We start from the raw sequence: 24,047 nt of genomic DNA, 5'->3' as shown, positions 1-24,047 counted from the left end.
TTTATTCCGGGGTCTGAGCTATCACAGCAGGTATAGGATTTAAGACTTCTTTGTGCAGTAAAAGGGAGAAAAATCACACAGAACATCCCAAATTTTGCTGGAATGGGACATACTTGGGCAGTAACTACAACAGTTCTGCTTCAAGACAAAGTCTCCTAACTTCTGACAGCATGACATTTAAGGATCTGTACGCATCCCCACCCTGTTGATACACACACACAGATCATGTCCATCTGCTGCTACTTCCTGGTGCACACCAGTACTCTAGAGTCACTAAATTGCTTGTCGTCTTGGTGTGCACAATGGATTCTTACATCACAATAACCTGTACCAACAGTTAGCCTGTTTCTCCTTCCTCTGCATTTTGAATTAATGATATCTGACCAAAAAAGCTATAGAGGGAAGATAATAGAATCCAGCAAGACAACTGGAGGAAGGGTGAACTTCAATACTGTTTTACAATCCTAAGGGATTATGGTCTTTGGGATATATTCCAAGTAAATCATTGTAAAAGGCCCAGCCTAAATTATAAATGAAAAAATATATATTTGTCTTCCTTATGTATATGGAAAAGAATTATTTGCTTACAGAGAAAAAGAGGTAGCTTGGTTTAATATTTAACTTTTGGTTTTGCAAGTAGAGAATGATGTTTATTTTATTCCTCCTATTTTCTTTTGCATCTCAGTATTTGGGCCTGCAAATATCTGGTTTCATCCTTACAGTGTAATTGGGAATCATCCTGTAGTATTCAAACTATCCTCTCGATTCCTTCTTGATTTACAACTTAGCTCTTGGGTGTGAGGAAAAATTAATATGTTGCAAAGAATTAACTATTCCAGAGTGATTTATACAACATAGGAACAGAAAATAGATCAACTGCATTTACAGATAGCATTTTATCTATCAAGTATTTTAAATTCTCTACTTAGCCAGCATCAGGAAATGAGATAAAGAGCTTTTGACTGGCATGTTGTTATCTGGTTACTAAACGTACATCACTTTGGCTTCATCTGTGGAGAAACACGACACATCAGCAGACATTTAAAGGCACAGAGTTGTTTTCAGTTATTACAAATTTAGATTGGAAATATCCCATTTGATATGAAAGTAGTTGAGTAAACAGATCTTATGGTTTACAGACTACTTGAGTGAAATTTGAGCTGCTTGGAATCGTTTCACTTGTCACTCTGATGAAATGAGAACTCGACAGTCCACTATAGGGAAGAACTGTGTTTGGAGATAACTCATAAATCACACAGGAAGGGATGTCCTTCAAGCACAACACAACATGCGCTAAAACTGTGGTAGTTTTTGTTCTTAAATAATGGAAGAAAAGAAGTGGGCTTCTTTTCTTGAAGCTGTCAGTGGCATCTTCATTGCCTGCCTCTCAAGAGAAAATGGTAATCTCTCCTGTTACAGTATTGGTCATTCACGAGTCAGCATCTAGGCTTATCTTGAGAACCAAAAGTTTGTTTATTTCTATCTGAAATTAGTATTTCACAATTTGAATTTATAAACCCCTTTTTCTCTTGTCATGTTTTCACAATGGTAACTAAGCCTAAATGTAGAGGCAGAGAAAATGTTCAACTTGCATTGTAATGAAACACATGCTAAAATGAGACCAACATGTTGATCTATCAAATTTACAAACACTTAAGGATTACGTAATACTCATTGGACAGTGGGTCTAGTCACATGGTTAGATGAGAAGGGGACACTGCAGTGGTAATTTTTGTGGAGAATAATTTGCATATCAAAACCTTAAGACAATCCTTCACCCCCGAGAACTACATTCTAAGGAAGTTAACGGAGGATATGAGCATTTAATCACAGTGGTGCTAAGTGCAGTGTGGTTTCTAGCACAGAAAAATCTGAGATGCCTGAAATGTTCAGCAAAATGATTGGTTAAAAACTATGGAATTATCATAATAAAATGATCTATAGTAATTCAGAATAATTGTGAGATTATTACTGAGGCAGAAAGATGGCCTCAATAGTGTGTTGCTAAAAATCATCTACTTTGTATATTCCAACTTTATTAACAAAATAATATTCATAGATATACAAGTACAGATGAAAATATTCCTGGAAATATGTACCAAAATTTTAACCTTACTTGCTTCTAGTAGAAAATATTTATGGTTATTTTAATTTTTTAAAATTACCTACATCTTCAGATTTTCTACAGTTCATATATATTCATGTTAATGGAACAAAAAGCTACTTATGATTTACATAAACAAAAATATGCATGGGGAAATAGTTTACTGTGTGGCTTTGATAAAGGGCGATTTGAGGATCCTGAGAACTGACTGGGTAGCAGCCAATGTGTCACCCACTCCAGCACTCAGTTACCCTATTCCTTCAGTTTTAGGGTCCCAGATTTTAGCTGAGCACACTGTCCACCCAGAATAAAGGGTATTTTCTGGGTGATCTAAATTAGATTCTGACAACGGAGATGGGAGTGAAGTATAATGTGGAACTTTAAAGCTTTCAGGAAGGGGAAACTGATGCACTGGCTGGAGTCCAGGCTAACACACAGGCCCAGGCCATGACAGGCACATACGGAGAGGTAGGCAGCCTGGGTCGCTTGTGACACACGGAGTCCCAGCTCAGTTTCCACGGCTTACCTTTGCCTTTTTCACATTATAGAGAGATGAAATTTCTTTATATCTACATTGTGGGTGTTCCGGGATTTTCCGTTCTTTTCAAACAATCCTGGGCCTAACTAGTATACTGACTAATCATGTTTGTTGTTGCTAATTAAGAAGAATCTTACACTACAGTTGTCCAGAAAAATAAAATATTTGGAGAGTTATTAAAACCATTGTTTCACATGTATCTTTAGAAGTGTACTGAATGTCTGGGGCTTCTAGATCTCTCATTAATGATTTGTTTTTCTGGGGAGAGCAGCACAAAAGCTATATAGACACAGCCCAAAATGTTGACATAGTCAGTTTGCATGGCACAGCTGCCAAATAGAGATTTATTTTTTTTAAGTGCTGGAGGTGAAACCCCAAGCTTCTTGCATGGTAGACAAGCACTCTACCACTAAGACAGCCCTAGTCCCGTATTCTTAAGTATATAAAAGTAATACATTGAATGAATGTAACACATAGTGAACATAATGTACACCAGAGCAAATGTAGCTTATTAAAGAAATCCTTAGTAAGTACAATCAGGAAAACAAGAGCTCATTAGGACAGCTCTTCATCTGGAATGCACTATTTAAAGAATTCTTTTTTTTTGGTCTTTTTCATTTTTATTGGTACCAGGGATTGAACTCACGACTGCCTGCTTGCAAGGCAGGCGCTTATGCCACTGAGCTAAATCCCCAGCCCCTTGTTTAAAGAATTCTTACCAAATGTGTATTTTTGTGAACTAATTTATGACTTGAAGAGAAAAACTATAGTGAACATCAAAACAATTGATAAGTAATTTTTATTACTGTTTTTTATCATAGACTATATTTTCAGTGCATAATGTTTACTTCCCTTAATTTGCTTAGCATTTGTTCACATTGTTACAAAGTTAAGAGAGTGTAATTTGTGTCTTGTAAACAGACAGCAGATCCACTGCTGCCTTTCAGGAACATACAATTGATTCTCTCAGATTTCCTCTTTATGTGGCTAATCTGCAGGGCAGGGTGATGGGCGTGCTCCAGGGATATAAACCTTGATGATGATTAACACTTTATTTGATTAGAATTGTCTATGAGGAAAAACTCGAGCATTTCAAAATGATTTTTGCAATAGTCATGAAAATGTGGGCAATAAAAGAACATGGTATTGATTGTTTCCATCCTCTTGTATAAGACATTACCACTTGTAAAAGTAGCTAGAAAAACAAAAGCAAAAAAAAAATCTTTTAAATGATAGATATCCTTTTTATTTTCTTTCATTTTCCCCCTTATCAATGCAAACGTTCATGTTTTCATCTCTGTATGATTCTTTCCTTGCTGCATTCCACAAGCCCAGAGAAACTCGCTGGAACTCATACAAAACCCTCTCTTGCTACCATATTAGGAATCAAAATGTGTAGCAGAAACCCACTGCCAAGTCGAGATAATCAACAGGGAATGTCTATGCCTTCCAGCCAAATGAGTGCAGAAAAATGATCAAGGTGGCAAAATAAATAACACAACTGAGGCCTGGCTTTCTATTATGGTCTTGTTACATATCTCACTCTCTGAGTAGAATGTTTTGGAAATTTCTATTCATGTATAAGAAACTGGTTAAGTGTAATTTTATTATGGCTAAAATTCAGTCTGGGTCACAAGTAGAAATACTATCTTTGTCTTAATAATGACATCAAAATTTTGTGTGGTTTCATGCCTCATAAATATATTACCAGAACACCAGATTGATTCTGCAATAATTTTAAATGTCAGTACCTTCCTCACCCTTGAAAAGAGCCTGTGAATGTAAACTTTCTGGTGGCAGTGTTTTTGTTCTGGGTAAAATTGGTTAAGATTAACTATGTTTTTCTTTTTCATACGTGACACTTTATCTCATATTTGGCTAAAAATAAAATTTTGATTAATACATGAGCCAAATTAATGGATGTTTCAAATCCCAACATAATGGTTATGGAATCATGGCAAGGCACAAAATGGGGGTTATATAGTTGAAGGCAGAGCAATTATCTAGTGGATTAAACAGACTACTGTGCAACTAACTGCCTGCTTTAGGAAGACAGTAGTGATTACACCTCAGAATGTAACGCTCTAATGATGAGAAATTTGACCTTGCAGCCATATTTTGTAAGTTTTAAAGGTGGCAGAGGTAAGAAATGAGATCAGAGAACAGAAGGTTTCATAAATCAAGGCAGTAGATGACAAGGGCATGGGTGAATACATAATTGCAGACTCAGGATGAAGCAAAAAATTGGAGCTATTACAAAGTAATTTGTGTACCATAATGCTCTAAGAAATTATAATTATCAGAGAAATAATAGACCCATGATCAAATGCTTCTGAACACATAACTTGGAGAAGAAAAAAAAGTTAAAAAAAATAAAAAAATTTAACAAATAAGCAAATTTAGAGATACAGGGATGAATTCAAAGGAATGATATAAAAACAATAGAAATGACTTCCTTGTATTACACAGCACGTCATAATTTACAAGATAAGTTTTCCAGCTTTATCTCTTTTGACCGTTTGTCGAGTGTATGAGGAAGCGTTCCTTATCCTGCTAATCCACAGGAGAGCATGGGCTGAATCACCTCGTTAAATAGCTTGCTCAGTCTCAGGAGGAATGTGCAGAGCAAAGCCTTGCTCTTCTCTGTGAGCCCAGTAATGTCCAGCTAAGTAGCAGTATCTGTTTATTGTTGAGAGTGCTGCTTTTTTTTTTTTTTTTTTTTTTTTTTTTTTGCCCCGAGACATAACGACAGTTTCCCATCTTGTTCATGTGATTGTTTAGCTTTCAAATTGTGCAATTTCTGGTTCAACAGTTGTGAAACTCAGCAAAGACTGGAACCTCAGGCATGTTATTTAGCCATTTTTTTTTTTTTTTTTTTTGGTACCTGGAATTGAACTCAGGACCTTGCGCTTGCCAGGCAAGCACTGTGCCACTGAGCTATATTCCCATCCTGCCAGGTGGGTTTTTTTGTAAGATAAAACTTCAATTCGGGACTAGGAGTGATGGGAAGGCAGGACTGACTGGGACAGGGGCACCTACAACCTTGGCTGCTACTGCCATCTCCTGTTGAAAATCACCAAGAACTATCTTCACAAGTGTTTGCTAATTTACATTCAAGTGTAATAGAACAGGCTAAAACAATGCCGGGTGAGAGGAAAATTCGTCATACACTTAAGTTTCTAATTCTACTTCTGGAAGCAATATCTTTTGGCGGTTGTAAGTGTTAGAAGAAGGTGTAAACAGGTTAAAGGAGAGAAACTTTTGCTCCTAGGAGGAGGGACCTGGGCAGAAGAGGTGATAATAAAGTAGAAATATGGCCAAAAAATGGAAGAAAGGAAGAGAGCAGTGTGCTTCTGCTGGGTTTGCTGAACGGCAAAAACATCCGCTCTGAAATGAAAATCTCTCCCTAGTAAGAGAGCAAGGATCACCGACAATCAGCTCCTTTTCTGAAATCAGGAGAGGTCATCAAAGGGGTTTTGAGGTGCTTCAGAGTCACAAATCCTGTGCCCCACCTTGCGTGGAGTCAAGGATTGGGATGGCAGTGGTATACAAAGCAGCCTGGGCTGTCTCTGAGCTTAGTGTTCTCATTTCTTAGAACACCACCATGGGGACCATTCCAGTAGATGTAACTGTTTTAGAATTTAAGATTCCTTTGCCCTATAGCCTCTCAAGTCACCAGGCTGTGGCGAGGAAGTGGGATGAGGGCTGGTAGTGCCACCACCTGATGCTTAGGAGTCATGACAGGTGACAGTGCCCTACCTCTGTCATTGAGACCCTTTCATATTTGCTGGGTGGTCTTTTCTCATCTTAAATCTCTAAGAGGCTACTCTTAACCTGATTTTGTTTTCAAGGTAGTTCACGATGCCAACTTTCAGTTTATTCCATTCCAATAATATTAATGGGAGATGTACACAGAGTGTGATTAATTGCAAGTAAGAACCCCAGGGGAATTCCAGTGAGAAATCCGGATAAGAGAGTGAGTCATGGGGGAGTAAAAAGAAGACAAATCACCTATTTGTCAGGACTTGTGCTAAGCCCTCTCATATGTCATCTTGTTTAATGTTTACTGTAGCCCTGCAAAAGAGGTATTTTTGTCACTTTCAACAGATGAGGAGACTGAGGCCTCACAACTAGTAATTAACTTGTCCCAGGTTCTACAGATGATGACAGCATCAGGATTTGAAATGAGGTCTCCTCGACTTCCAAAGCAGTACAGCTAGCGCCAGCATAGAATAATGGCAAAGGTCATCAAAATAGCAGACATTCCACGGGTGTGATGAGTGCCAGGTACTTTTCAAGTACTTTCAAACATTAACTCACTGTCCTCTGGGAGTTCTGAAATGGAGGTAGTGTAGAGAGTATTTTACAGAACAATACGGAGGCCTTAAACAATTTCCCAAGATTGCACCCTCGTTAAATGGCAGAATTACTCAGATTCTGACTCTGCGTCCAGCACTAATTGAGGCCTGAGAGAAATGACAACTTTTGAACTGACTGTGCTTTATCTCCTGGGTTTCCTTAAAACAGTTTTTTCCTAAGATCACCTCATTTCACCTGCCACCAAGTTGGCCATGAAACTAACAGTCTTTGGAAATTACAGGGAGCATACATTCAGGCCATGTGAGATAACTTCAGAAAAGATGTGTATGCAAACTGATATTGTGTCCTGCAGACAGATGTACCAAAGTCAGGACTGTAGTTTTTAATTCCAGTCTGTTTTTAGCCATTTTTTTTGTCTTTTTCTTTTTTTTATTGGTACCGGGGATCAAACTCAGGATCACACACTTGCAAAGAAGGCACTTATGCCGCTGAGCTAAATCACCAGCCCAGTTTTTAGCCATTTTTGAGGGACTAAGAACCTATACAGTGTAAACAGGAGGAGTTCAGGGCAAAATCTTGCAAATACCTTTTACAAGACTCCCCAACCAGCCCTTCATGTGTGGCTGTGGGCACACTACTCATAATGCAGTGTAACATAGAACTCGTGTTTAGATAGTGTCTGCCATCTCTCTGTGATATTTTGCTTTCAAGGAGGCTATTACAAACTAAGTCATTCAAAGAGGACCCTTCATCTAGACCTTCACGTTCTTGTTCCAGACTTACATTGACAGTGTCCCACTTGGTCCTATAGACATTTGTTTTTCCCTCTTTCAATGCCACGTGAATTGTTCTAATCATTTATTTCCTATGCTGTATTTTACTTCAGAGCCAGCCATGATGATTTGTTTCTGCTCCTTATCTAGCCTTTCAGACAAAAGTAGCACTGTGACTGCCTAAGAACAGCGAAGGGGAGTCTGAGTTGGGTTTGTGGGAAATATTTTGCTTTCCATATGAAGAGGGAAGGCTTAGCTAGAACGGACATGGCCTTCAATTGTACCATGAAGAAATAATCACATGACCAGGGGATGGTGTATGACAGTGACAGTGAGTCCTTTAGAGCTTTCAGTGATACAAACAGCCCGTGCAAGACACATGTGCCACAGATTTGCTATCACTAGTATATGAAGGCAAAGGAACCAGGAGAAAATGAAGACTCATGGGTCCCTGAGGGCATCACAGAGCAGGTGACACACCTACTCCCCAGATTGCCTATACTTGTAGCTTAGTGCATTCTTTAATCAATATATACATTTTATCCTCACTGTGAGGTCTTGAAGGCAGGCATCTCTGAGTGCTTGTGCTTAGGAATTTGTCAAGCTGCATAAGGGCTGGGATACAGCAGTAGATCAAAAATATTTATATAATGAATTAATTTTTGTATTCCCCACAGACGGGCCCAGAGCAAGAGATTATATAATGCCAGTTAAATTAATATTTAAATCATGAGTCTTTGATTAAAATGGTGCCTGTTTAAAAAAAATCTAAGAGCCCTAGGGAATGTGCATCCTAACCTATTTGGAATATTAGAAATTGAAAATTTTTATGCTTACAAATACTTTTGGTTCTGTGAAATGCTATGATTTTAAAATATGCCAACGCTGCACAAGAGTGTGCACAGCCTCTGCAGACTTCATTTGATCAGGAAAGAGTAAAAGAAAATTCATATCAAATACCTCCAATTCCTTAGAAAAGTGATGACAAACACTTTCTTTATTTACAAATGACAGAGCATTAGCTTTCAGAAATGGGACTGCTCTTTTTCATGTGGCAACGAACAGCAACTTCTTAAGTGATGGACTGCTGCTGTAATTGCTCAGTAAAAGAATGTGCTCTATTCCATCTGGACACAGTTAAATAATGCAAAAAGCTCGGGCGCTTCACTCTTACAGGGCCTGCCCAAATATATTAATCTCTCAGTTGTCATTCTGTGACAGTGTCACGAGGAAGGTTTAGATTCCAGTCCAAAGGGAAGGGCTCCTTGACAATCTTTTTTTTTTGATAACTAATATAAAAAGTAGGTTCCATAAATAATAAGCTTTTATCCTGAAGACCTGACAAACTCTTGACATATAATTTATAGGAATAATTATGAGTATTAACTTCAATTACACTAGATAGTATCATCTGGTATCTTATGGGCTAAAAATTGTGTTAGGCAAGTGATGCAAGCTTCCTGGACAGAAACTCTACCTTCCGTGACACGCACCTCACCACTACATAGCATATATGCCTCAACTGAAGGTGACTTCTCTGGTTAATTGCTCATGGGTGTGCTTGTTTGTATATCTGACATCTACCAAGGCTTAGCAATGACTCAGGGGAATTACATTTGCCTCTGATCCTACAGTGTAGATTCCCAAGGGGGATAAGGAAAGGCTTGTTTATTGTCCATTGAATTTATAAAGATTATTGTTTTAGTGGCATGGCGTTTTGAGGACACAGAATAATGTTTTGACGCTCAGTACTTTTGTGTTTAGTATTTCATTTATAAGAAGAGTGGAATAAATTTTAGTAACCATTTTCATTTAGTGTGCCATTTCCAGGAATTGCATAAGGTAGTTGAGGCCTCCAACCAGACAGACAGCAATTAGACTGTTTTTGATAAATTAGCTTTATTGGGTACTCACAGTCTTATCTTTACCCTGTGAAAACTGTGTTCAGAGGCCAGAATTTTTTGTACTGTTGTGATGTTTATCCTTGGAACTCTGACTTAATTTCCAATTTACAGGAGTAAAATGTATTCAAAGCCCATTTATAAAATATGACTCAGTATGCTTAATATATTTAATGAAAAAGCACAGTTGAAGCAACATTTACATTCTCATTGGCTGGAAACTTTCTTAGGTGGGCTCAGTCCTGCAACCAAACAACTTCTAAGGCAGCTGTTCTTGAACTTTAGCTTCATCGGACTCACCTGGAGCGCTTGTGAAAACACATTGTTGGGCCCCAGCCACAGATTTAGAAGCACTCAGGTGAGTTCTGGAAAATGTGCACTGCTAATATTTCCCACGTGGCACTGATGACTCTGAGCCTGGCACCACACTTGGAGAATCACTGCTCCAAGAAATAAGTGTGTTCACCAAATTACCCCATTTCTCTCTTTTCTTTGTGACTGCCATAAAACCTATCTAGACATCTATGGGCTGAATTGTGTCCAGCACATTCATACAATGAAGTCACCCCCAGCACCCTAGGATGGGACTGCAATTGGAGACATGGTCTTTAATGAGGTAAGATAACATGAAGCTATTAGGGGGCCTCACCCAATCAGAGTGATGCCTTAAGAGAATAGGGGCTGGGGATTTGGCTCAGCAGCATAAGCACCTGCCGTGCAAGCAGGCAGTCGTGAGTTCGATTCCTGGTACCATTAAAAAGGAAAAAGACAAAAAAAAAAAAAAAAAAAAAAAAAAAAAGAGAATAAAGCCCGACCGCCTGTAAGACAGAAGCGATCTTGCCTGTACATGACCCTAGACTGAGCGTCCACTCCTGGAAGCCTGGGTCTCCAGCATACTCTACAAACTCAGGACTTACCCTGCTCCACAACTCATCGAGCCAGTTCCTTAGGGTATTTTCCCTACTTTCATTTTTTTCTCTCTCCACCATGCACTCACGCACTCACACCGTCATCCCCACTCTACTGGTTCTGTTTGTCTGGAGAATACTGTACAAGGCTTAATTGCTAGTCCGGTTCTGTTTGGAGCATAGGTTTTCTTATGATAATTTTCCAGAAAATTAAAGTGCTGGGAAAACCAAGCTAATCAGACTGGCTTTTCTCAGAACACACCTGTCATCTAATGACTTCAATTTCTCAGATGTACTGGATATCCATGGTTTATAGGGACTAATGTTTTTTATGAAAACGACTCAGCTGGCTCATTATCAGGGAGAAGAACTTAGTTTGAATTGCTTTTTTGATAGTATTGCTTCGGGTCAGTGGTATGACTAAAAATAACGGTATCTTACAGCATATAAATGCTAAACTGGGTGGTGGTTCAACTAGAACTGCTAATTCGGGCCTATAATTTGTTGGGAAGTTGTGTGGAATTTCCGTGGAGAATTTTGATTATTGAATGTTTTACAAACAAGTCAGCATGGATGACTGTGGTGTCTATTATCTTCATTTTAATTCTGCCTGAGCCCTGCTTCACATACGGAGGGTTTAATGAGCTTTCACAGAGATCTCTACATTATAACAGTTCTTGGGGAGTCAGGAGTTTTACTTTACTGCTTTCATTTAATCTTTCATTGCTATTTTTTTTTTTTTAGGCCTCTGGCATTGATGTGACTGAACTTAAGGGGCTCCTTAGATTTGGAGTACAGGGAAACACCTGTAAGAATCCACTGCTTTGGCTGCCCTCTGGAGAGGTGTGTTTTTCAGGCTGGCTTGTATTAAGTAAATTAGGACAATAATCACAGCCTTCAGAATTGACAAACTTTAGGGAACTATAACTATGGGGGGAAATATTTTATCAGATTTGAAACCCAGATTTTTTTTTTTTCTTCCAAAGCTTGAGACTGAATTTGTGTCGATGCTTGAAAATCTAGTGTGTTTCCATGGCAGCACCTACTGGCCAAATTGGATATGGCAGCTCCAGAAATCAGCCGCACTTCAGGCAAGAGGGGAAGTTATTTTGCATGCAGGCTGATGGAAATTTATGGTGAGAGGAACTGCTGTTATCTGAGCTTGTGACAGGTGGGTGTAGACTGACTTAACTGGAGCATCAAATCCAGCACCAGAAGATTATTGAGGGGCTCTGTGGTTTTGCAAGTGCAGTAAGCATTTAACAACCAGTACTAGGTCCACACATTCAGTGTGCCCGGGGTGCAGGATGTCCTGCTAATTTCTTCCTCAGAAGTTTGAAATTTTACTATTTTCAATCTTTCTTTCATGTGATAATGTCCTACTGGTAAATTAAATAAGTGAAAAGTAGAATTCTTTCTACAGAAATCTGCTGGTCAACCACAATGCTTGGAAAAGATGTTTATTACAGTAGTGGAAAAAGAGGCAAGCCTGAGTCCTGTCACAGGCTGTGCCACCAAGGCACGTATGTTCCCGACTTCATGTTGCCTAAGTGAAAGCATCACAAGGATATTGTTATCAGCCATACATGAACACTGACTTGATTATAGTTATTTAACATCAATACTGTATTACATTGATCCTAAATGTTTTACTTGTCAAAGAATTTTGGTATGTACTAGAACAATAATGAAAGGTAGGTTAGGCAGGAACCATTGTACCCATCTTACACATGAGTGTCACAGACTCAAGAAATTGAGATTTACTCCGGGTCTCATTGTTAGTAGAGGTAGCATGCAGATGACAACATGTCCCTAAGAGATGAGTTATCCTTTGGTTGCAGGACTTTCATAGAGCCAAAACTTAAAGATGCTCAAATATCTTACATAAAATAGTGTCATACTTGCCATATAACTTAGGCAATGTTCCTGAGTATTTGAAATCATTTCTAAATGCAATATAAATATTATGCAAATAGTTGTTGTATTGGTTAGGAAAAAATTACAAGGAATAAAAAAACTTGAATATCCTCAGTAAAAATGCGGTCTTTTTTCCAAAAAATTTTGATCACAAATGGTAGAATGTGGGGATGTCTGATCTGGATAGAGATGGTTGATTATACAGTGTCTTTCAAACCTGCCAGGCTGATGATTTGAATCTATAAGTTACTGTGATATTGTTTGAAGGGGTAAATAAAATATACTTGTTCTTATTTTTTTTTCCAATCATGTATGGACCATGTAAACTAACTGCCCTACAGAGATCCATGAAAACATGGCAGTAACACTGGCCACAGGGGAGTTCAAAGGTGAACAAAGCCAGCTTGTCTTGCAGCAGTGCCCTTGATTTACAACTCTCACCTGTTACATGGTCTCTCCTGTTGGCTTATGTCAGAAGTGGGTTACCTGTGGTGGTCAGTAAAACCACCATGCTGATTTCTAGATCTCTTATTTCCTTATAAGCAACCATCCATTTATCCCCTTTGTATTTCTCTGCCTTCTGAAAACCAGAAAACTCTAACATCTTTTACTGGCTTAGTTTCTGCTCAGGACACTCTGGGTTGGCAGGAGATATTATGAAGTACAGGTGACATAGAGATGATCAATGAAATAACATGTAAAAACTGGAAATTCTAGGAAGGTAGAAAGAAGTTGCCAGCAGTTGGAGAAACTTCTTATGTGTTAGGCATTGTGCTTGGATGTTACACGTAACTAATCCAACTATTCTCTGTAACCAGGAAAAGTGTTTATTATCTTTGTTTGTTTGGGTAGGGAAATTGTGACTCAGCTAAGTAACTTGCCATGGATTTCTGTATCTACTTCCTTCTATGATGTCATAACATGCTCATAAACATAAAGCACAGGCACAGAGGATTCAGAGTAGAGAAGAAAGTTTGCCTTTCACTAAGACATCAGGACTAGTGTCTTCTTGAAGGAAAAGTAGAGTTCTGAGCCAAGGTAGGATTAGGTATGTTCTAGTCATCTTGGTTTTAAGGAAACAGACAATCAGACAAATTCTTTGCTTGTATTGGTCACTTTGGTTTGTTGAACAGAGATGCACTGAAAGTGGTTACAGATGTATGACATCCTTTGAACATTACTCTTGTGGATATCACTGGTTAGTTTAAAAAATCTCTAAAGCAAATCAAGGGACAGATTAGCACCTTTTATCCCAGTGGCTCTCAACAGGGTGGTTTCATATCAGCAAAGTCAGTATCACTGGGGCCTTTACACCCACAGGTTCTTGGCAATCTTCCCAGACTTCCTGGAGAGGATGGAAATCTTTATTTTGGCAAGGCCACCGGATGATTCTGAAGCTCCACCAAGTTTGAAGGCTACTTCCTTACTTTGCAATATCTTCTATGGGAGAAGTATAATTTCTTTCTTCATTTGTACATGCATTTATATATGCTGATAGCTTGAAGCTATCAGTGATCATTAGTAATTGATGTCTTTCTTTCCTGATTTGTTATGGAATAACAATATAGGCTGTTCCTACCATCAAATAAAGCCAATGAAGGTTTTATTTTTCATTCTTGGCAGTGTGTTTGAACAGTTAGACTTACAAAGAAAAGTCGATGTAACCTGTAAGTAAAGGAATATCACATCTGATATTTTATTTTCCTTGAGATTATTTGCTAAAGACAAAATTTTAAAAAGAAAAGAAAGAAAAGATCCAATTACCACTGACAATTTGTCACGATGTCATGCAATTCTTTGCATTTAGGAATAACAATATCAAATTCTGTTTAAAACTTAAAGAACAAGGAGAAGATAAATATTCCTTCTCATCCTTGCCCTTCTCTAATTCACCAAGAAAAAATGTCTTTGAGATAATAGGATTCCATAATTGTGGGACTTCAAAGGAGACCAACCAGACAGCAATCCTGGACCATGCATTAATGTCAGAATAGACTAATTAAGCAGGCAGAAATACAGAAGACCCTGAGAAGACTGGATATTTGTGTGGTCATATTGAACTAGACAGTGATTTAGATTAGAAATTTGGAGAGGAAGCAGCTATCAGGGCTCTGAAAGAATACTGAATAAAGGGGGCTGGGGATTTAGCTCAGTGGCATAAGCGCCTGCCTTGCAAGCAAGCAGTCGTGAGTTTGATCCCCGGTACCGATAAAAAGGAAAAAGACAAAAAAAAAAAAAAAAAAAAAAAAAAAAAAAAAAGAATACTGAATAAATTGCTGTTGAATGGTAAAATTCTAGATCCATAATACGAAGTTCTCTCCTTTCTCACACTTACAATGTACCTTGTAATATAGGTTCATTTCATATGTATGTTTTTTAATAGCAATTTAAAAGTTTTCTAAAATATTCCTCCTAAGTAAATTCTGTTTGCAAATGTCTAGATATACGTTTATGGTTGGTAAAAATTTATAATTTAATTTGTTTAAGGCAACATTAACTTAATCTCTGTTTTTTAGCAGTGCTAGGTATTGGCAGTGCTAGGTTCTCTCACATGGTAGGTAAGCACTCTGCTCCTGAGCTACAACCCCAGTTCAATCATATTTTGAAATCTGTTTTATTTCTCACTTCTGGAACACTGGAGCCATACTCTTTTAAATGTGTATTTTGCTTGACTGATATTTCTTACTGTTCAGTTACATATTTTATGCCATAATAGGCATTAAAATTCATGCATCTTATGTAATATCTGTTCCCTAGGATCAGGAAAATTAATGTCTTGTCGGCTGCTGGTACGAAGCCATGACAAGTTAAGGCTAGAACATAGAACTTGTATAAAAGCCAAATCAGTTTATTAAACACAAGGTAGTGAAAGGTTTTGGCCCAGACAGGACACTGTAGCCAGGAAAGCCACAACCGGAAGCAGGAAGCCCATCTTGCCCTGCCCCTAGGAAGTTACCTGTGACGCCATCTTCCCGCCCCTGGGAATTTACATATGGCGCCAAACCTAGGACCAATGGGCTACCTGTGTATTCCTAATGCCCGCCTTAGGTTCCACCCCAAACCCAGGCTATTTACAGGCCCCCACGCCACGTGTCCGCCAGAGAGATCACCGGACGCCAGCGGTGGGGGTGCCGGTCATCTCTCTCCGTGTTCTCAGAATAAAGGCTGCTTTTTATTTTATATTTCTCATCTTTTGTTAATATTTTTCATCTTTTGGAAATAACTGTATCAGGTAGCAAGAGGTGCTACCAACTCAGAGCACAGTCCTTAGTATTCGGTCTACCTACAGTGTGAAATTCATTCAGTGGCATTTAAAAATTTTCCCCGTTCAGAGGAAGTTGGTCTGTGTTTTAGCAAGGACCTTTCCACACCAACAGTTTCTTGTTTGTGGTTCAGATGAAACATAAAATGACAACCCTTTCTTCTGTGTAATAAATGACAAGTGTTATAGAATTGTTAACCTGAAAAATGTTTCATACTTAAGATTTTAACTCAGGTTAACTTTCAGCTTTTCAACAGTAACTCTGAATCTGATGTTGGTAATATGAATATAACTCTGTTCATAATAAAACAGTTCTCCAAAACTTTCTGAGAAAAACACCAAGGATTTCAACTTTATGCAATATAGAACTTATAGTCGATAGTATACAACATCATATAAGCTTTTCCTAAATGGGAAATTATTTGGATTAGAACATCACACATGCTTAAAAAAAATATCAGTATGGCTCCTTTTAATGTGAATCCGATTTCCCTACTCAAAGACCTGCAGTGTAGAGCTTTTTACCTAAGAGAATGATGAGAAATCGCTACTTACAATTAAAGGATCGCTAAGAATCTTCCGGTACCAAGCCATGACCTTGCTGTTGCCAGTCTTGCCTCCCTTTCTGTGACTCCCTTCCATGAAGTTAACTGATTGTGGCAACTTGAGTAAGAAATGCGCAACTAACTTGGTTCAGCGTAGACCCACCCTAGGGAAGGAGGATTGTCACCTGAACAGTGTAAACGGGAGGGGAAGAAGGAATGTCCTTGGGCTTCGGCTCCCAGCTTTCAGTGCAGACCCTTCAGCCTGCTGATTCGGACTCCCACTGGGCACTGCAGTGAGCTCCAGGTCTTCAGTTGGATCGTTCGGGACCAGTGTGTGGACAAACCTTTTGCACTCCTCCACTTCTGACTCTGTGGGTGGCCATTGTAAGACAATCTTGTAAATTTTTTTTATTGTTGTTTTCGGTATTTTTTGGGCCAAGGTCTCACTATGCAGTCCAGGCTGGCCTTGAACTCACTTTGTAGCCTAGGCTGGCCTCAAAGTTGCAGTGATCCTCCTGCCTCAGCCTCCCAAGTGCTGGGATTATAAAGGCATGTGCCACCGCACCCAGCCTGTCAATTCTTATATATTTGTATATCTTGTCTCGTTAGGAATGTTCTAATTTATTCCCCAGCACTGCACAAGGAAAAGTAAGTGGTTGTCCTGTGAACCTGAAGGACGAGTTTTTAAAATGTATTAAGGGTTAGTTTAGTAAATAAGGAAAATTTGGATACTTAACTGAGTATACTGTGATATTCTAAATGTAATGTTATTTAATTTTTGATACCTGTATAAAACTAAATTGATTCTTCTCTTAATAGTCTTCCTGTATTATTTCCCTCTCAACACCTTCATTGAGTAAAATATATATTCCATATAGGCTGTACAGGTAATGGGAGGATGTATCGTCACGAATGGTCTTGTCTGAGGTATGGAGTAATTTCATTCATCTACAAGTAAATCGTTCAGAGTAACTCCTGAATTACTGTAGCCATGGCTGGTTTATGTTTCTTCTAGTCTTCCTTTTTATACTTCTTTCTTTTCTCCACTTCCTTTATGTCACAAATGTGTTAAATGCCTGATGTATATTTAAAGTCATCCTAGCATTAAAAAGGATATAAAATAAAACTGTGTAGTTAAAAAGTTGTTGTGTTATAGGATTCTCATGAGATTCATCTACTTTGCTTTATTCTATTCATAATAATAATTAGGGAGCTAATTTTAGGCAGTCAAGCTAATCCATTTAATGACCAAAGGTATTTAATAACAAAACCACTTTCTTGCACAGATATGTCACTAGTGAAATTAAATTGATGGTCCAGATGTTTTAGCATTTGAAAGATAAATGAGAATGAAAATATATCAACTAGGTTTTTGGGATGTTACAGTGGAAACTTGTTCTGATGAATTTTAGTTAGATATTACATTGTATTGATGTGAGGTGAAACAAATTTCCTTTAACATAAAATAAGCCAAGTAGGTAAATTCCTTTTCCAATAGTCAAGCCCTAGAAATGTATGAATTCCGAAGTGTCAGCCTTTAAAGGAGACATGAGAATGAAGGGTGGGTTATGTGTCATTAGATTCTGATTTGTATTGATTTTTATGAATTTAAATCGGTTCGTATTTGGCTACTGAATCATCCTACTGTCTCTGTTTTATATCCTGTCATGACAATCTATCTTTATCAGTGCTTATCAATTGCACACACAGGTTAAACCTGACACATTATTTGACTTGCTGCCTGTAATTTTATCCTAACAGCTTTTCTACTGGCTTCAATTCTGTCTTCCCAGTAAAAAAACAGTATCTCCATTTTTAACGATTGCTTCAGTGATATTCCAGATGATGTTCATCTCTGCAGGTCCACTGCAATTCAAGATAATACCTAGTCATACACCCCAAGTATGTACCAGGTATTTATCACAGAGTTTTCTGGGCTATGTGAACAGCTTATGCATTTGTATGCTCTTAAATATACATGTAAGCAGATGCTAGAGCATTAGAGCAGACTGCGTACAAGTACAAGGAAACATTACCGCTCCAATGCTGTCTTTTTGGTAGATGCTGGGTTAGTAAAAACAGGTATATTCTGACACGCCAACAGTTTCTGGTCTTTCCTTTCCTAGAATGGAGCAGTACTAGGGAACACATTTATGGCGTTCCTCAGTATTCATTTCTTTCCCAAAGGGCAGAAGAAATCAGGGATGGTGTGAAAAAGTTAGAGGTAGGCTGATAGAGAGGTCTAAAGAAACGCTTTTGGAATTGCCCATCCATACCTAGTTAGGACATACATATTCTTTTTCTGTATTAACTGGAACAAATTACTGTGATTCAATTGACTGCATCATTAATCTTTATATATTAGACATAAAGGGTTATCTTTTAAACACTTTTGAACCAGCTTAAATTGGTTCATCTTGACTTTTTTCTGTGTTCTTCACATTTGATATAAATTGTGTACCATACGTGTTACCAGTTGGTGATTGAAGAAATGCCTTCCATCTTTGTGTTCTCATATGCTATGAACATGCCTACATATTCGCTTAAGTACTGACAACCTGTAGTATTGGCGGTGTTACATAATTCTCAATGGATAGTCTCAGTACAAATTTAAAAGGCTGTATCATTACATATTTCTTATTACATGGCTTTTCTCACAGTGGTAAGAAGTTGATGTGAATTTTGCTAGTAAGCTAGGAAATAAAATTTCTTAGAAAAATTTTTAATAATTATTTTAAAAAATTGTTGTGTAAAGTATATTCCCATGGAAAACTGCCTGTTTGGAATATTTCAAACATATGTTTTTAAATGAAGCACAATGATTACTGAAGCATTCTTATAAAAGAATAAACTCTTCTTTGAAGAAATAATGGTTATTAGTAGGTGTTTATTGGTACCTACCCATTCATTCTTCAAAGAGTACTAATTTTTGTGGGGATATGTGCTATTCATGTGGTATGAACTTCGCACATTTTAGTAAGAGTTTAAAATATATGTGAAGTGGAGAGCTTTCAGCAATGGATTAATATTCACCATGAAGTCTGCAGAATTGCTGTAGTGATAGCCTCATTGTTAGTTGTGACATCTAGCATTCTGCCCATTGTCCCACAGACCTCATAGGCAAGTCTGCGCAGCTTGGTATTTTAAAATTCGTTGGTTTCTGATCACAACAAATCAGCCATCCTGAATAAAAATAAATCCATTTATTTCTTTCTATGGCTTTCCTAAGTGGTATAATCATGTGTAATTCTTACTGTCTACCTAAAATGATTGGAGAATCAACTAAAGACTCTATTTCAATGAATACAAAAGATAATGTCTTTCTTTTTTTCTGCTCTTGGCAAAATCTTTTCCACATTCAGAGAATAATGAAAATGGGCCACTTTAGCTCTTGGCCATATTCTTAATACTTGCTTTGGAGTTAATAACCTGTGGATTGTGTCATTTTTATTACATTTTTTTCATTTTTAGGGAGAGTTTTAAAGATTTTAAGTAATATGATTCTGGTATCTAAATGTATACATTTTGGAACTGAGGGCAAAGTTTTGAACCTTTTCCGGTTGATTTTGAAAACCACTGTTGTCCTTTATTATTTTTATCAGATATCTTTGTCGTAGTTACTTTTCTCTTGTGGCTGAGACAAAATGCCCAACACTCAAAGTTAAAGGTGGAAAAGTTTATTTAGCTCACAGTTTGTAGAGAATTCAGTTCATAATTGGCTGGTTCTAGGGCATGGTGACGTAGCAGAGGGCCACTGCAGAAAAGAACCAGTTCATGGCAACAGAAGACAGCAAAAGCAGGCGAGGAAGGAGAAGACACGCCTCTTTCTGTCCTTTATATTATATCCAGGCTATCAAGGATGAGGGTGGTGACAAACCAATCAGTGGACTGATTTAGTAATCACCTACCCTTAATTCCACCATTACGATATGAATCAATTATCCATTCTGGATTCAGCCCCCTATGCTAAAGCCCCATCTATGACTGCATGAGGCTTTGGGGGCACATCTAGACACAAACCACCATAATCTTTCAGTTAATGTTTTCAAAGTTTTTCCCAAGACTTTGCATTAGAATTACCAGGAGTTATAAATAGGCAAATATTCAAGACATTATCTCAGAACTATCAAATGAGGATCACTGAGGTGGGCCAGGGCACCTGCATTTTAAACAAATATCTCAAGAGCTCAGGGACTTATAATGCACTACTGTATACTGATTGAAAACAACTGCTTTAAAAATAATTTTTGCTCCTATTGACAAAATTTGCTTTGGGTAGCTGGGTTGAAACACATTAAAGACTTTGAATTCTCCTTTGAGAACTTAGAAATTAAACAAACTACTCTCAATACATCTACAACTCCGTTTAAAAATGCATGCTATTACTTGATCTGAGTGTTGAATTTTTCAAATGACTATGATGAGATGGCAACCTTTTATGATAAGATAGCAAAAGTAAAAGATAAAATTGCAGTTAGGGTGTAGTATAAAAAAATTATGAGCCAGATAAACTGGATTTAAATCCAGCCATGCTTTGAGCAAGTTGTTTAAACTTTTGAAATTTCAGTTTTCTTACCTGTAAAATGTTAGTACCTACCTCATAGGTTTACTGTAAGGATTAAATGGACTGCTCTCCATAAAGTACTTAGCACAGTACTTGGTCCATATCATGTACTTAACAAATGACAGTATCTTAAGCTGTTAAATTAAGTGTTCTCAGTTTCATTGGTTGTATTTAATTTAGGGCTTATTAAGTAGGATATGAGACTGAATAGAGTATAGACAGCTCATACTAGAATATTTAAAATATGATACCAATTCAGTGTCTTTATACAAACAGTAGATGTATTGCTAGATTTTACTAGTACAATATCTGATAGTCTATTGAATATATCTCTTTAGTCATAATTGCTTTTCATATTTTTACATCTTGTCCAGGTTTGTGAATGTGCATGATTATAACTTGATTACATAGACTTTTGTTGTAAAGAGAGAATATCCATAAAAAGCCACACACAAGTGATTCAATCTACATATTGAGCATGTTTTTCGAAACATCCTGAAGTCTCAGAGTTTCTAGTATTGTTGAAATACATCTTTGATAGTATTCGAAGATGGGTTGCAGTTTAGTTTGTTAAGCAGCGGGACTTAGGCATATATCCCAGGCCTGGGCAAAGGGGGCTGGAATCCTGTATGATGTACATGATGCAGATCTTGTCCTTGTGTTGTGGTTCAGCCCTAGAAACTGGGCCTAAAATAACTACTACTTCACAAAGTTTCCCTATGAGTAGAACATGGAAACTTCTTAGAAATTTTTACCACTATAAAATCTACACCTTTTCAAACATACCATTTCCCCCTTGAATTAGTGTTTTTTTTTTCTGCACCTGAACAAAGCGGGCAAAGCATGTGTACATAATGTTGAAGAGGAAAAAGACCTAAGTGAAGGCCCCAGAGCTGTGAAGTGCTGACCCAAGGAAACAAAGCCAGTGTTACGGGAGTAGGCAGGCATTTTAGGATTCAGCCTCATTCACAGTCTCCTGCAGCTCACAGAGTTAATTAGCAGAAAAATAAGTGGGCACAGGATGCGTAAGTCCTTCTGTTTTAACAAAATAGCATTTATATATTCATGAAAAGCTGATAGTCTTCATGGGCTAGCAAAGAGTTTAGATTAAGTATGTCACCTAAAAATATTAATATACCATGCCCCAAAACTTCCTCTGGGAAGAGTTAAAATCACTGCATGTGTTGATGAAGACATTCTTCATAATGTTTAGAAAAACATGCTCAATAGGTAGACTTAGTCACTTGCCGATTACTTTTCATGGGTGTTCTCTCTCCTTACAACAGAACTTTATGTAATCAAGTTGTTCTCATACACATTCATTTAATTACTACATGTACCGTTCAAATCATTCTAATATGCAGAATTACTTTTATGCTAAAGATGAAGTCAGCATCTCTACATAATTAGATATTACAGAAATCTGAAAGTCTATATACCAGACGTCTTAACTCTTTAAATACTGTGTGGGCATTTGAGCATATACTGACATTATACACAGTTCTAAAAGAAGAAATCTTAACTGTTATCCTTGCAGAATGCACATAAAAATAGATTTTTATGTATTATCTTTAATTAAATGCTTATAGAAAGGACAGAAAGACTAAGAAAACAGTGATTATTAGCTACAAATTTTAAGATCTTCATAAGTGATTTTAAATAGCATCCTTGGAAAAGATATTTAAGATTTTTATTCCTCTTCAGTGATCTTATTTGCTAGCGTGGCATTTAAAAATTATCAAGAAACATAGTAGATTCATTGATTTAGAAATCAAAGGAGTCTTAGACATTAAATAGTTTAACTTTTTTCCTGGAAAGACTGAGGATTAGACAATTTACGTGACTTACTCATCGTTATTGTTCTAATTGCAGTGGGATTGGGGTGACTATTGTTTATAGTTCCCTCTCCATAAAATTTACATAAAAGGTACAAGAAAGGCAGGTCTGTGAATCATCATCCTTGTAGTCTCTTTCAAGCCCACCGCTTTATCAGAGTATTGTTTCTTCAAAACCAAATGTATAATGTGTGCAAAAATATTCCTCTTGTAGAGGTTATTAGTTAGATACAATATGCAGGGACCATAAAATGGGCGAGGAATGGAAGAGACGGCAGAAGTGTTGGAGATAAGTTGAGATAAATTAGGAAAAAGTTCAATTAAGATAGTTTGCAACGATCTCTGTGTCTGATTTTAAACTAATTTCTTTGATCTCATACAGACAGGTGACTGGATAGACATCTTTGTGTCACGTGAGCTCAGATGATTTTATTAAATGATAGGATAGGTTGTTATTCCAGTAGACTGTCTTTTAGATACGTGAGGTTTTGGGAAAGGAAGTGAGAAGGATGAAGGGAATGCAGTACTGTAGAAACCTCGGCTGAGGAAGAGACTGCAGGAGAGGAGAGGTCAGAGGTGGCAGGAAATGACGCAGGGGTGAGCATGCCGCAGAGACATCCGGACATAAAGTTTTATGAGGTTACAGAAATTTTTGTCATCATGGCTTTAAACACCCAAGCACCAGGGAACATCAGCCATATAAGTACATCAGGCATGGATGAGTCTATGCAGTGGAAAACAAATGAATAAATGGGAAAGAAAAAAATTTGGAGAAACAGATGTATGGATATTTCTAGAGGAATCTCTCCCTTGTGAATTTTCAGAATGTACTCATATATATTTTGTTTGTCAAGAATTATTTCTTCTCTGGAGGATCACATGGGACATTTGATTGGGAATGATTTAAAGTAATTTTTACCTAATAGCACCAAGCAACCTTTAGGGGTTAATTCAACCCCAGTATTAGCTAATGCTGATTTTGTAAGAGCACTTCTGTAGTACTAGAGCAGAGTCAGAACCCACAGAAATGACATTCATCCCACTACCATGTACCACCTTTCATCTTAGGACAATGTGGATAGCCAGAGCAATTTTCATTGGCTTTTGATTGTGTGATTTTTCTAGCTTGTTCATTTCAAGATAGATCAGTTTATCCTGGCCTGACAAAAGCAATCTCTGGTGAGATTTTTGTATATGTTCTCACCCAAGATATTAGTGACACATCTTATTTTTGGTTTTATTTTCTTTGGATAGTATGCTCATACTATATAACAAATTTTTTGTGAATTAAAAACAGGTAACCAAACACAGTTGATTAATGTTCCCCTAATTAGTAACTTTGGCTTAATATACCAATTATTCTAATACCCATAATGGTCT

The 24,047-nt window shown here is 37.5% G+C and overlaps 1 protein-coding gene and 1 long non-coding RNA gene across 5 annotated transcripts in view; one reads left to right on the top strand and one right to left on the bottom strand.

Annotated features, from left to right (window-relative positions):
- Syt1 (synaptotagmin 1) overlaps positions 1-24,047 on the bottom strand; it is a 515,260-nt gene that overhangs the window by 31,464 nt on the left and 459,749 nt on the right. The window lies entirely within an intron of this gene.
- Positions 13,430-24,047, top strand: part of LOC134477364 (uncharacterized) — a 42,638-nt gene continuing 32,020 nt past the window's right edge. For both annotated transcript variants that reach the window (XR_010049387.1, XR_010049388.1), the window contains exon 1: positions 13,430-13,499. This is a non-coding gene — a long non-coding RNA (uncharacterized LOC134477364). The remainder of the gene's footprint in view (positions 13,500-24,047) is intronic.

This window comes from Cavia porcellus, unplaced genomic scaffold (genome assembly GCF_034190915.1).
Source record: "Cavia porcellus strain 051 isolate PalLab524CR breed Dunkin Hartley unplaced genomic scaffold, mCavPor4.1 scaffold_8, whole genome shotgun sequence".
Taxonomy (NCBI): Eukaryota; Metazoa; Chordata; class Mammalia; order Rodentia; family Caviidae; genus Cavia; species Cavia porcellus.
The sequence above is the reverse complement of the archived record's forward strand: the minus strand, read 5'-3'. Positions and strand labels throughout refer to the sequence as shown.